Below are 15214 nucleotides of genomic sequence, written 5' to 3' on the forward strand. Positions count from 1 at the left end.
GTCCATCATCCATTTAGTCCATCATCCATTTAGTCCATCATCCATTTAGTCCATCATCCATTTAGTGCGTGTCCTCATCCTCCTTCCCTCCAGCAACCCCGGTTAGTTCTCCATAGTTAAGAGTCTCTTATGGTCTGTCTCCTAGAGCTGGGTTTCTTTAGAACATTTTATTTTAAAGATTTCCTTTAGAGAGAGAGAGTGCGGGTGGAGTGCGGGCAAAGGGAGAGGGAGACAGACTCTCAAGCAGACTCCTTCCTGAACATGGAGACCATCGGGGGCTGGATCTTATGACCCTGACATCAGAGCCTGAGCCAAAACAAGAGTTGGATACGTAACCAACTGTGCCAGCGGGTTCCCTGTCTTTAGAACATTTTAGTAAATCCTTCCACAGTGGCTTCAGAATGCTTTTCTTTCATTTTAGCTTAAGGGAGAAGTCCTTAAAAAAAAAGTTTTTATCAGGCTCTCAATATCAGGTTCCAATCTGGCCAATTATAACCATAGTGATGCTTTAAGAACTCCTTTGTTAGTATTTTGTCAGGTTTCAACTGACACAAACAGTAAATATTCCTGATAGTATTCAACAATCCCATAGAACCAAGAGGGTTCCTCAAGAGGTGCAAAAGTTACTACCTTCCCAAGATCCAGAGCCACTCCCTAAGATCACCAATAGAAAGAAGACTTGGACAATTCCCCGAGAGCTGGAATTACTGGATAATTTTTCTTCCCCTACAGTTTCTGGTGGCCAGGTTAAGACCCGTCGGGACTGGCCTCCCCCCCCCCTCCCCCCCCCCCCCCCCAACACACACACACACTCTGGAGTGTGAAGGCATCATGGGAAAGATGCCTTTGCAGAAACTAGCGAAGGGTAACAATTCTTATCAAATACTATCAGGTCCCACAGTTGGTAGGACTCTAGCTGCAAATGGAATGCAATCCACATTTCTGCCCAGCTTATCTAGCCACGAATGGGGGCGCAACACACATTTCTGTTCAGCTATCTTTTTAGGTCCCCTGGTCTGATGGTTGCCAAGCCAAGTTCTCAGGATGCAAAATGAGACAAAAAAGAAGGCTATCGCTGTCCTTAGGAGAGAAGGGACAGTTACCCAATTTTTTTTAAAGCCGATCCAAATTTAGAAAGGAAGGGAAAATATGAAATTCACCTTCTTTCTACCAGGCCAAAGAGGTCTGGGAGGGCTGACTTTGGTAAGACTTGTTACCCTTTGCTGGCCTCTGCCAGTTTTCCCAGGATGCCTCCTGCCTGCTCCAGAGTGAGCCGGGGTGTCCCGGTCTTATCCTGGCCCCCAGAAACTGTACAGGAAGAAAAATAATTTTCTGTCCACCCTTTGTGGTCAGTAAACACTGAGTGACTGAGGGCCGAGACCCCTCTTTCTCTGGGGCACCTCGTTAACTGATAAGGTTACCTAAGATGGCTAAAAGTTCCTCACCGGGGCCGTACTCGATTAATACTTGTGCAGCCTTAAGACAAAATCGTCTTCACCGGAGGCCTCACGCAGGCCCCGGTCTGCTTTGTAAGTCGGCCCAGGCCAGCCGCGGACCAGTTTCTAAGGCGGAACCAGTCGGTCCCGGACCCGGTCCGGTTTTTAAGTCGGACACAGCGCCCAGTGCAGCTGCTTTCGGGACCCTGTCAGGAGAAAGAAATGCTCAAGTGATGTGAGGAAGCTCAGAACGCAGAGAGCGGCCGGGAAGGCTGCGGAGCGAGAAGGCAGGACCTGAGAGGGACCCGCCCGCCATCACCACACCCAGGGAGAAAGCAGCGAGCTCCAGGGGCGCCTCAGGTACTCGCGCTTGTGGCTCCGTGTGCCTGGGGGCTGTTGGGGGGTCTCCTCCGGTTCCCTGTTCTGAGATGAGAACTGTTAAACGCTAAGCTGGGGTACATTAAAAATGTTAAAGTTTCTTTGAGCGGAAATCGCTTTAAACGTGGAAGCACGGAACCGGAAGTGGGGGGCGGGCTCCGCCTGCGGGCGCTCAGGCCCGCCATTTCCTAGAGAAAAGGCGGAGGCGGAGTTAGGGAATGATTGACACTTCAGGTGTCCTTGGTTCTTTGTGTTGCTTATTGTTAGTGTGTCGATTTCATAACCTTGAGGCATTTACAGGCAGATTTTGGTTGGCCTATGTAGGCCGCCATGACATTATCACCAACTCTAGAAGGCTTTTATGTTTAACAACCGGGAGCTTACGTTTATAAAGTATTTTCTTCATTTTCCGGTTTTTGTAGGGGTTACGGATCAACGCCTACACATCTTTTAAATTTGTCATTATAGGTCACCTAGTGGGTGGCCGGCCTTCAGAGACGCCTTCTGTCAGCTTTAGCAAGGTGTGTCTACACCGCGGATGTAGTGAGGTGCTCACCTCCGGCCTTAGCTGTTGCCTGCCCCATGGCTGCTGGCAGAGCCCCAAAGTCCATGCAGGGGTGAAACTTGATTAGGCTAATGCAGTAGGGCTAGCTTCTAAGTATACTCTTGGAACAGCTGGGGAACTTTTAAAACCTCCTGTTGCTGAGAATTGGAATTTTGTTTCTGTAACTCTGAGGATTGATTCATCTGTGTGGGTAACATTGGGAACCTTTCCTCTTGCGGTGATTGGTTTCAGCATGGCCATGTGATACATTCCTTTCCTAGTGAGGGGAACTTCTGCCTGTGTGTGTGGGGGGGGAGTGCTTCTGGCAAAGAAGATTCCCCTACCCCAAGAAGAGATCACTGTGACATAAACTCTCCTCTTCCTCACTGGGCCTTATCCTCTGCGTGGAAGTGTGGCAAGTGCTGCAACCATCTCTGATTCTCTGACAATAACGGCAAAAAGCTGCGGCTGGGCTCGCCCACCTGGGTCCTGGATACTTTACTGAGCCTCTGACTCACCGGATTAACCAACCCTGCCGCCTCACTCCAGTCTTCTTGCTGTGAGGTCTAACAAAGCCCGGTGGGGCCCAAACCATCTTGGTCACACCTCTTCCACATTTGTAGCGAGTTCTTGGCACCAGCACAATTTATACTGCTACTCTTGGTGGTATTGGTGAGATGGACCTCCCACAGTGAGAATGCATTTTGCATTTTTACCTGGACAAGAAGGCATAAATGCTGGTACATTTGAAATAGCACTTCACATGTCTTCAGGATTAAATAGGCTTTGGGGGATGAACAGTAAACCTGATGACCATTTATGATATGGTTTCAATTAGAAGCTCTGTGTTACAAACCTTAAGTGAATTTCTGGAATAACCCATTTATAAATTAGGAACAGCTAGACACTTTAGAAAAAACTTTAGTCTTCAGTAATATGCAAGTGCATATTCTATGAATGTGGCTTGTGGTTAATGAAAATTCTGATACAAAGTTGTAGTGATCCTTTTACAGAAGTTGCAGTGCCTTCTTTTTTTTTTTTTTTTTTAAAGATCTCATTTTTAAATAATCTCTACACCCAATGTGGGACTCAAACCCACCACCCTGAGATCAGGAGTCATGCACGTTTCTCACTGAGCCAGCCAGGTGCCCCCCAAAGTCACAGTGCTTCTTAATCCTTATCTGTGTTAGTGTTTCTTAAGTGGGGATGACTTTTGCTTTCTGGTTCCTACCTCTGCTTTTTCAAATGATAAACAGATAAAGTTCAAGGTGAAAGCAAGCTTCCTACATTTTAGTTCCGTAACAAAGAAAGGGTTCTGGAACAATACCAGCAATGTCCTCCAGCTGAAGACCGTCAGGGACAGACTCATTCAGCTTGAGTGGAACAAGGTGGGTTTATTGCAAGCTGCAGCTGGGGAGAAGTACCTTGGGGAGCTGCGGGGCCTCTCAGTGAGGGGGTTAGAAAGGACTTATTAGTGCACTGGACTTGTGTTAGGTAATTTGGGAAGGAGGTAAGGAACTGGGGCCTTTGGATTGGATGCTGCTAAGAAGAGGGGATTGTTTATGATTGGGTAGCTGAGTACTTCTTGCCAAGGAGGACACTAGAATGAGACAAATAAGCAGCAGTCATTCATTTGCTGGGAGGACTACTTAATATTTTGTGGTTTGGACAATATTCGTGTTTTCTCTGTGTTCAGGCGGGTTCATAGATTGGGTCACTTGGTGACCACAGTCTCTAAAATCTGCTTGTCTGATATTCTGTGACATTGTTTATGGTCACTAGGAGAATAGCAAGGACCAGCTGTGAAGGCCTGGCCAGCTTCTGGATGTCAGAGCCTGCGTTTTTCCTTCTTTTTTCCCCTCTCAATAGTTAAGACTTATTGTTTGTGTTGTACTAGGCACTGTGCTAAGTACCTACATATTCAAATTGAACCATCCGCCCCTTGTGAGGTGGCATTATCATTGTCCTTATTTAATAGGTGTAGGAACCTGCAGGTGTAACACCTGCAGTGCTAACCAGTTTGTCCAAGGTTGGGGTGTAAGTTCAGACCGATGCCAGAGACCACAATGTCTTAACCGCTCCTCTCTACAAAACCATAAGGCTGTGCCTGGGCATTAAGACTCAAGTTAGGGCCACTTTATAAATAGCAAAGGTATTAATATATGTGGTGCCTAGCTTGAACTAGAAGCCAAGCACGAATCGGAAACAAATTATAATAGCGCACCTGATGAGGGAGCAGGAGGCTGGCTGCAGACAAAGCACAAGCTGGCACCTTGCACCCCCTCTCCACCCGCTCCCCTCCGGAATATGTGTCGCATTCCTCAGGCCCCCCTGACTGCCCCAGAAGGAAAACAAATAGTTAACTTGCAGAGATCACAATCCTGCAAGGCAGGAGTCTTCCTTGGTTTACAAATGTCCTTGAGATTTACAACAAAGAAGTTACCTTATCAATAGCCCAATTTCCAAAGGCACAGAACTCAGTTCCTCAAGCCCTAATGTCGCCCTCCCCTCCATAAAAACTGAAGGAGGCTGAGGTAGAAGGAAAAGTAAATAAAGTTAAATTTCTAAACCCAAATCTCACTAACAAGGACACTTGATAGCAGGAATGTAACATTCCACCAGGAGACTCTCAATTGTCTTTATGCTAGTGCCTCATTAGAGGGAAAGTGGCCTTGGCTTGATTGTAATCAGGCAATATCCTGACAGTCTTCTTTACCCCAATAGCCCTTCTGAACACCCCTTTGTTTTCACCTACCCAACTCCTGTGTATATAACCAGCCACTCCTCACATGCCCGGTGCAGCATCTCCGTCTGCCCACGGGTCCTGTCCCCGTGCTCTAGTAAACCACCTTTTTGCACCAAACGCGTCTTAAGAATTCTTTCTTAGCCGTCGGCTCCGAACCTCACCTAGGTTCAAGAACTTCATCACACCTATACTATGAAGCCCTTTGAAATTATGCTGTAGAAAGATACTTACTGACCTGCAAAAACTGTTGATGATATAGGAACAACCAAAAGCGTTAGAAAACGGAATCTGGATTTCTGCTCACCTGAGGAACTTTTTAAACCTGAAGTTTAGACCCACTGAGACAAAATACTGATGGTGGGGCTCCGGCATCCGTATTCCCCGGCATTTGAACTCTTCTCGCACAGGCTCAATGTAGCGTTTCGAGGGGGTAAGCTGAGGCTTATTCGTCAGTTACTCGTCAGACTTTCCTGTTGTATGACCAAGAACATTGATGGTTCTCAGGAACTCAGAACTGTGGGACGCGGCTATTTAACACTGTTTCTGGACATTTTACTTAGCGAGGGTTGGCTGGTGCTCTTGAAGAACCAAATAATAATAGCAACTCTTTATGAAGTTACATGGCTCCACGCCAGCATTTTCATCCATCTTTTTATTTATTGCCACAAATAGTCCTCCGGTGTAACTATTATTACCTCCACCTAGAGCAAGAAAACTAAGACACAGGGACAGAGAGGGACTTGTCCACGGAGGCATGTCAATAATCGTGTCACTCTGAGCCCAGTTCCCATGTCCTGCTACTTTCTCAGTTTACTTGTTAACATCCCAGCAAGTTTTACAAGCTTTGAAAAAGGCATGCAAAAGTCTAAAGAGGTTTCGAATGTCTGTCTTTATACTACTATGTAATCTTTGCTTTCTGCACCTGTGATATATCAAATTAGCACTAGCACAGGGAATATCATTTGCATGACAAAAAGACACTGAGCTTACAGTCATAGAATCATTTCAGTCTTCATGATACTGAGAGTCAGATCAGCTACAATAACCAGATTAAAAGTTTCTTTGGAATTGGAATTCCAGAGATATTTACAGAAAAGAGTTTTACACAAGGTCCAAAATATCAAATCAGTTTTTTAAAAAATTTTACTTACATAATAGAGTCCAAATGCCAAGGCCTCTGGAATGTTAATGCCTAAAGTTTGGTGCAGTAATTTTAAAGGGAGCACTGAATGTCTTATTCATGTCAGATTTGCTTTACTTAAGACTCAGATGACATTTCTAAGTAAAATGACTATATTCTTGGCTAATTTTACATGCAAATGACTTTGTATTTTGAATAATAAAACTACTTTAGTTGTATATTTTGAATTATTGGTGAATCTTGACTGAGGAACAAATTCACATAAACTGTACATTTTGCCGTTAAACATACTCTGAAATGGATTAGTTTCTTGATGATTTAAGCATTCACATTTCAGTTAATGAATCTTGGAAACAGTGTTGTTTGGTTTTATCATGTTTGAAAAATGGCTTTTTGGTCCCTATAATTAATTTTTTGTTTTTGAAGAAGGACTGATAAAGAGAACTGAGCTACAGTAAATGTTTATTATTAGCTTTCAGTTCTCCCAGGAATCATGGCTAGAGGTATACTTCCTTCCTCTTTACTTAAAGCTGTCATTAATGTTTATGTCATGATGATGTTGATTTTAAAAAACAGAATCTCATGAAAAGAATACCATGAGTATATGATTAATGGATCATGAAAAAGATTAGCTCAATCACCAAATTAAAAGTTACTGGTTTAGGGACGCCTGGGTGGCTCAGTTGGTTGAGGAGCTGCCTTCGGCTCGGGTCATGATCCTGGCGACCTGGGATCGAGTCCCACATCGGGCTCCTTGCTCGGCGGGGAGCCTGCTTCTCCCTCTGCTTCTGCCTGCCATTCTGTCTGCCTGTGCTTGCTCTCTCCCCTCCTCTCTCTCTGATAAATAAATAAAATCTTTTAAAAAAAAGTTACTGGTTTAGAGTTTTCTTTTTTTTTTTTTAAGATTTTATTTATTTATTTGACAGAGATCACAAGCAGGCAGAGAGGCAGGCAGAGAGAGAGGAAAGGAAGCAGGCTCCCTGCTGAGCAGAGAGCCCGATTCAGGGCTTGATCCGAGGACCCTAGGATCATGACCTGAGCCAAAGACAGAGGCTTTAACCTACTGAGCCAACCAGGCACCCCTAGATTTTTCTTATACTTGTATTGCATGTAGTAAAATCTAGATTAAAGATGGCGAATTTGAGGGACACCTGGGTGGCTCAGTCAGTTAAGTGTCTGCCTTCTGCTTAGGTGGTTCTGGGATCAAGTCCTGAATCAGGATCCTTGCTCAGTGGGGGGCCTGCTTTCCTTCTGCCTGCCGCTCCCCCTGCTTGTGCTTTCTCTCTCTCTTTGTGTCTTTGACAAATAAATAAATAAATCTTAAAAAAGTAAAGATGGCAAATTTGGTTCAAAAGTGACTGAAATGATTTTTATATCCAAATTTTTTGGAGATTAACATTTACTACAAATATAATATTTTAGGGATGTTCAGCAACATACAGGCTTCTGTCCCCAGTCTTATTCTGTCAACATACACAATACTCCCCAATGAGAATTAGCATTCACAAGGATGATTCCGAGGTATTGTCACAGGGTTTTTTCATGCCATCCGAAATACAAGATTTTGGGCATCGCCATTGTATGGGTTGTATGGTAATGATTTTATTTGGTAGACCTCAGAAAAATTTGCCATGTTCTTTATTGTGATAGTAGATCTCTCCCTCTGGCCCAGGCCTGACCCAGTGAAATATCTCATCTCTCCACCAAACCGAATTATTCCTTGTTCTTGTTACTTGGACATGAAGCAAAAGCAGCTTGAGTGGAAGGGAAGCAGACAAACTCTGACTGAAGTGACATCTTTCCCACCCCACAGAGAGGATGATGAATGGTAACAATGTATGAAACTAACTCATAAAGAGAAACAGAAACAAGTTGAAATCCCAGTAGGTAAGGTGGTGATCTTCCCTGATTTCTCAGATTCTGCACCTTTTTCTTAGATTCAGTCAGTGAGCTACCTAAGCTATCAAAGGCAATATGTTCTCTTTTCTTAAGCTACTTTCAGATGGGCTTTTGTCACTTGCAACCAAGAGTCCTAAAGAATGTAGTAGTCAACGTACTGAGTGCCTGCTCATATGGCCACTATTTTCTATGTAGCAAAAGCAGGAAAGTGAGCCAAGTTATTTTAGACACACTTAAAAAAAAGAAGATCTGTTTATTTCTGAGAGCAAGAGAGTGTGGGTGTGGGGAAGGGAGGGACAGAGGGAGAGAGAATCTCCAGCAGACTCCTGCTGAGCATGGTGTCTGATGTGGGGTTCCTTCCCTCCACCGTGGATCAGGGTCTGAGCCGAAATCAAGACTCAGTCACCCAACTGACTGAACTACCCAGGCTTCCAGACACACTTTTCTTTTTTCCTTTTCTTCTTCTTCTTCTTTTTTTCATCAAGTGCCCTTTTAAATGCTCATCATCTGCTTATCCCATCCCCCCACCCACCTCCCCTTCAGCAACCCTCAGGTATTTTTTTCCTATAGTGCCCCTAGACACACTTTTTAACAGGGTTTGAAATATACGGGATTATAGCTTTGTGCAGTGACAGTATTGTAGCCAATGAGCTTTATCCAATGTGCAGTTATTGCTAATTGAAAACTTTCTCCAGTATCCTGCTGTGGTAACTAGAAATATAAAAGATTGTACCAGAGGTGGTATTAGAGTGGTACATGGCTCTCCACAAGCCTTATACCAGATAATTTTTCATTGTCTTGGCATGCAACTAAAATTTAATAATGAAAAATAAATATTAGGTATAATGATAAATCATATCCCAGGTCTGCACATGGTTTTCTGAGAGTGGTGCAAGCCTGGCTTGTGCATTTCGTCTCACAAATGTTTGTTGCAGTAAGAGGCTAGAGAGGTTGGAGAAAGATGAGTTCTCATATAGGAAGAGGAAGATTGAGAAAGAGGCTGATATGTTAAATTCTTCTGCTTTTCTTTACTCAACACTTGGTTTCCATTGAAGGAAAATAGTGAATCTAATTCTCAGTCACCCTTCCTGGGTTGTAATTAAACTTGGGGAGGTTACACAGACAAGATTTGATTTCCTTAGGGGTTAGCATGTGGCTAAAGGAGGTTAGGTTCTAATTAACATAAGAGATGGTGAGACCTGCAACCCTGACTCGTTATGGTGGTATTTCCCCAGAGTCTCATTTCCACCCCACCAGTGGGGCCATCTGTAACCTGCAAAATCATGAATCCCACTGCTTTGTCTCTACTCCACACTATCCCAGTGTCAGACTCCTGTCTCTAAACTACCTGCTTGTCTTGCACCATGGAATACTCAAAGTATCTCAGTGCAGCGAGTCCAAAATGAAACTCCTCACCTCTCTTCCTAAACTTCCTGCTGTATCTCTGTGAGTTTCAGTGGCGAAATCATTCTGCACTATCATTCAGGCATATGTCTGGATACCACCTGTTACTTTTCTGACTCACTTGGAGCGTTCAATCAGTTTCTCCTAAATAGCTCTTAAGATTTGTAGTCATCCCTGATAACCCCTTGCTCTCTGCCCTCTCAGTAACCCTGCAACAAGTCCTCGCACCTACATGCCTGTCCAACTCATTTATCTTTGACTGCATCTCTGCTGCTGCTACTGTGTTGGGAGCCACTGTCCCCTCCCTCCTGGATCAGCATGGTAACCTCCTAACTGGCTGCCTTGCTTCCAATCTGGACTCGACAGTCTTTTCACCATGGTACAGCGGGACAGGCTGTGCACTACATGGATCTGCCGTGACACTCCACTGCTTTTGATCTTCCAGGGGCTTCCCTTTGCTCTTAGAAAGAAGGTGTTGTGTGGTCTGGATGCATTTCTCATGGCACTCTCCTCCTCCCCTTTTTTATGTTATCTATGCTGATCTTGTCTCTGTTCCCTTAACATCCTATCCAGAATGTTCTTTCATCCTCCTCACTTCTTTTTATTGAAATATAATTAACATAAAGTATTATATTTTAGGTATACAATGTAACGATTCCACATTCTGTATGTTACTTGATGAGGAATTAATATCCAGAATATATAAGGAACTTACACAGCTCAACACTGGGAGAAGGAATCCAGTTAAAAATGGGCAGGGGTGCCTGGGTGGCTCAGTTGTTAAGCATCTGCCTCTCTGTGTCAAATAAATAAAATCTTAAAAGATAACAAAACAAAACGGGCAGAGTACTTCTTTTCCAGAGAAGACCTCTAGGTGGCCAACAGACACATGAAGAGATGCTCAAAGTCACTCATCATCAGGGAAATAAATGCAAATCAAAACCACAATGAGATTATCACCTCACATCTGTCAGAATGGCTAAAATCAACAGCACAAGAAACAAGCGTTAGTGAGGATGTGGAGAGAAAGGAACCCTTGTGCACTGCTGGTAGGAATGCAAACTGGTGCAGCCGCTATGGAAAACAGTGTGTCGATTTCTCCAAAAATTAGAACTACCCTATGATCCAGTGATTCCATTACCGAGTATTTGCCCAAAGAAAATGAAAATCGTAATTCTTTCATCCCTTTGCCAAGTTGCCAGATTAGTCTTCCCAGACTTCAGAATTAGGCTCAGGTGCTCCTATGTCCCCTGCTCTCTTCCTTTTATCTTCTTACTCATCTCAGATGATCATTATACATTCATTTGTATAGTTATTTGTCTCTCACTAGATTTTAACTCCTGTGAGATCCAGGTCTATGTTTTCTTTTACAGTGTATTCCCCAGAGCCTTACATTTTTCCATTCACTCGACATAATGGTGATTCAGTATATTTGAAACAGGACAGTTCATGCTTTACACCATGTGTATTATGCATTAAGTTGGCTTTGGGTGCCAGAGAGTAAACCTAACCGCCATTTATAATATAGTTTGATTTTTAAGCTATTGTTTAAGAACAACCAAACTGTAAATGAATTTCTGAGACCTCCAACTAAAAAGTTAGAAACTCTTAAATTAGAGCTATTTAATATACATATTATTAACTTCTGTCATAGTAATATAACAATGTGCAGACTATATTACCAGAAAGTGTTTGGAAATTAATGGATATTTAGGAGCGCCTGGTGGCTCAGTTGGTTAAGCCTCTACTCAGGTCATGAGCCTAGGGTCCTAGGATTGAGCCCCATGTTGGGCTGTCTGCTCAGCGGGGAGCCTGCTTCTGCCTCTCCCTCTGCCTGCCAATCTGCCTGCTTGTGCTCTCTCTCTGTCAAATAAAAAAATTAATAAAATCTTGAGAAAAAACAAGTTAATGGATATTTAGATGAAGGTCTTATAGTCATTTTATAAATGCCTCTTCTTTACGTTAGAGCTACTCAGGAGAGAAGGGACTATATCGATTTTTACTTCTCAGTACCTTGTGACTAATACAACATCTGTGACACAGGAAAAACTCAGTAAGTGTTTGTGGAATGAATGAATGATGCAGTTTAGTTTGCTTACTTTTAGCCCTTTACTCCTGATGCAATATTTCTACTTCTATTCCCCCTTTACTTAACTAACTTATATTTCTCTCTCTCTTTTTAAAAGATTTTATTTATTTATGTATTTGTTTGTTTATTTGACAGACAGAGATTACAAGTAGGCAGAGAGGCAGGCAGAGAGAGAGAGGAAGGGAAGCAGGCTCCCTGCCGAGCAGAGAGCCCGATGCGGGGCTCAATCCCAGGACCCTGGGATCACAACCCGAGCCGAAGGCAGAAGCTTTAACCCACTGAGCCACCCAGGCACCCCTATATTTCTCTTTTAAGCTTCAGTGCAGGCGTCACCTGTGCAAAGTCTTCGCAGATGACTGCCCCTCTGTGTATGATCACGTGTGTGTGTATGTCAGTGAACTTCCCATGCTATCTGATCAGTGTCTGGGTTTCAGTCTCTTCCTGTGTAATCAGACCTCTTTGAGGAGAACTAAATATCTCTAGGGCCTTGCACAGTCCCAGGTGTACCATAATTTCTCAAAAAAAAATTCTTATTAAGTGAAATAAGTAGTTAATTGATGAATGTTCAGCCTTCAAAAGGTCCTGGAGCCCAGCATCATTCTTGGTACATTGTAATTGCTCTAAAATTGCTTCTTAAATGAAAGAAATGAATCAGTGGATCTTCAGCCTTCAAAATTTATTTTGATCTCAATTTAAATTAAAAAAAATGTAGATAAGAGGAGCACCTGGGTGGTTCAGTCAGTTAAACATTCTGCTCTTGATTTTGGCTCAGATCATGGTCTCAGGGTCTTGAGATTGAGCCCAGTGTTGGGCTCCACACTCAGAAGGGAGTCTGCTTGGGATTCTCTCCTTCTCCCTCTGGCCCTTCCTTTTTCCCCCCTTTGAAAAAAAAAAAAAGGTGGGTAAGTGACCTGAATATCTTTGATTTAAATCCAGATCTATGTATTTTTATTTTTATTTCTCAAAATGCAATAAAAAGATAATAGCCAAACAAAAAATAGAGCCAGATCCCTTTATAGATTTTAGTGAAAGCAACATAGCTACCCAAAATGGAGATCATATGCCAGAAATTTATCAAGTATTGACCTTTAAAAAAAAAGAAACACAGGGGCGCCTGGGTGGCTCAGTGGGTTAAAGCCTCTGCCTTCGGTTCAGGTCATGATCTTGGGGTCCTGGGATCAAGCCCCGCGTCGGGCTCTCTGCTCAGCAGGGAGCCTGCTTCCCTTCCTCTCTCTCTGCCTGCCTCTCTGCCTACTTGTGATCTCTGTCAGTCAAATAAATAAATAAATCTTAAAAAAAAAAAAAAAAAAGCTTTGATTTAAAAAAAAAAAAAAAGAAAAAAAAAAGAAACACAAAGGAGCCTGGGTGGCTCAGTCAGTTAAACATCCAACTCTTGATTTCAGCTCAGGTCCTGATCTCAGTGTTGAGAGATCGAGCCCCACACTGGGCGAGCCCCACATCAGGCTTCTTGCTGAGCATGAAGCCTGCTTAAGATTCACTTCCTCCCTCTGTCTCTGCCCCTTCCCATTTGCTTGCTCTCTCAAAATTGATCAGTCAAAATAAAAAATTTACAAAACCACGGTTACATTTTATATAAAAAAAGAGATTCTTAAATGCAGCAAACTATACATATAATGAATATTAAAGATCTAGGGATAAAAAGTCATTGTTGAAAAAAAGGTCACTGTAGAACATTGCATTTAGCAGTGAATTATGGAAAGCTTTTCCCCTGAGATTGGGGAATGAGACAAGGAGGCCCACTATACCTCAGTCTTAGTCAATACTGAGGTCCTAACCAGAGCAAGAAGGAAAATAAATGTGAAGGGCAAATGATTCAAGGGCAGGAAGTGAAATTATCATTATTCTCAAATGACATCATTGTCTATGTAAAAAAAAAAAAATCCAAAGCTCTATCTCTAGGTAAACTATAAGAAATAGTAAGTACATTTAGCAAGGTTGTTGCATAGAGATAGTTGTATTTCTGTATGCCCGCAATAAACAAGTAGAAAATGAAATTTGAAATACCATTTATAGTAGCATCAAAAATGTCAGATACCTAGAATAAATTTGATAAAAGGTACAAAGAGTGTACCATTGCTGAGAGAAATTAAAAAGACCTAAGTAAATGGAGGAATAGCTCATGTTTATGGATTGGGAGAGTCCATGATACTAGTTCTCCCCAAACTGACCTATAGATTCATTAATACAGTGCAATCCTGGCAGTTTTTAACAATTGACCAGGAAATTCTAAATTTTGTATGGAAATGCAAAGGTCCAGCAATTGTCAAGAATACTTTGAAGAGAGGCCTTTGGGTGGTTTAGTGGGTTAAGCCTCTGCCTTCGGCTCAGGTCATGATCTCAGGGTCCTGGGATCGAGCCCCGCATCAGGCTCTCTGCTCAGCAGGGAGCCTGCTTTCCCCTCTCTCTCTGCCTGCTTCTCTGCCTACTTGTGATCTCTCTGTCAAATAAATAAATAATATCTTAAAAAAAAAGAATACTTTGAAGAACAGAACAAACTGAGAGGACTTAAAAGATATCATCAGATGTCATGACGTATTATAAGCTGTAGCATTTAAGATACTGTGGTATTAGCATAAGAATAGAAAGACAAATTGAACAGAAGAGAGTCCAGAAATAGACACATTTCACTTGAATTATGAACAAGGGGTTGTTTCAGTGTGGTTGGGCGAGGAGGGATGATGCTGAGTCAACTCCATGTCCATATGAAAAAGGCATCTTGACCCGCTAATCCAACCATATGCAAAAGTCAATCTCAGATGGATTGTAGCTGTATATGTGAATGGTAAAAACCATAAAACATTTAGAAGAAAGCATAGGAGAATGTCTTCATAATTTTGGAGGTATCAAATTATTGGTGCCTAAAAGCACTAATTAAAAAGAAACTGTACTCATTGAAATTAAGAACTTCTGTTCATCAAAGGGCAGCATAAAAGTGAAAAAGCAAGTCAGAAGTCACAGTGTGGGAGACGATATTTGAAAAGTGATGGACTTCAGCAGGCAGATGTACATTGTGAAGATATCATTTCATGCGCACCAAAATGCCTTAAATGGAAAAAAAAACAATAATACCAAGTTTTGGCGAGGCCATGAAAAAACTGGAGCTCTCATATCCTGCGAATAGGAGTATGCATTGAAACAACTCTTTTTGAAAATTGTTTGGGGGACGCCTGGGTGGCTCAGTTGGTTGAGCAGCTGCCTTCGGCTCAGGTCATGATCCCAGCGTCCTGGGATCGAGTCCCGCATCGGGCTCCTTGCTCGGCAGGGAGCCTGCTTCTCCCTCTGCCTCTGCCTGCCATTCTGTCCGCCTGTGCTCGTTCTCTCTCCCTCTCTCTCTCTGACAAATAAATAAATAAAATCTTAAAAAAAAAAAAGAAAATTGTTTGGGAGGCTTTACTAAAGTGGAACATAAAATACCCCATGACCCAGCTGTTGTATTCTAGCTAGGTGCCCTGCAGAAAGGTGTGGGTAAGTTTCCCAAAAGGTAAGTACAAGAATGCTCATGGGAGCACTTTGCAGTAGTTCCAAGGCTGTCCACTGTCCAAATAGCCATCAACTG

General features: G+C 42.7%; 1 pseudogene; it reads left to right on the top strand.

Moving 5' to 3' along the window:
• Nucleotides 1–8761: 8761 nt before the first annotated feature.
• On the top strand, nt 8762–8875 carry LOC132007883 (U4 spliceosomal RNA; annotated as a pseudogene).
• Nucleotides 8876–15214: the final 6339 nt, after the last annotated feature.

The sequence above is a fragment of the Mustela nigripes genome, chromosome X (genome assembly GCF_022355385.1).
Source record: "Mustela nigripes isolate SB6536 chromosome X, MUSNIG.SB6536, whole genome shotgun sequence".
Taxonomy (NCBI): domain Eukaryota; kingdom Metazoa; phylum Chordata; class Mammalia; order Carnivora; family Mustelidae; genus Mustela; species Mustela nigripes.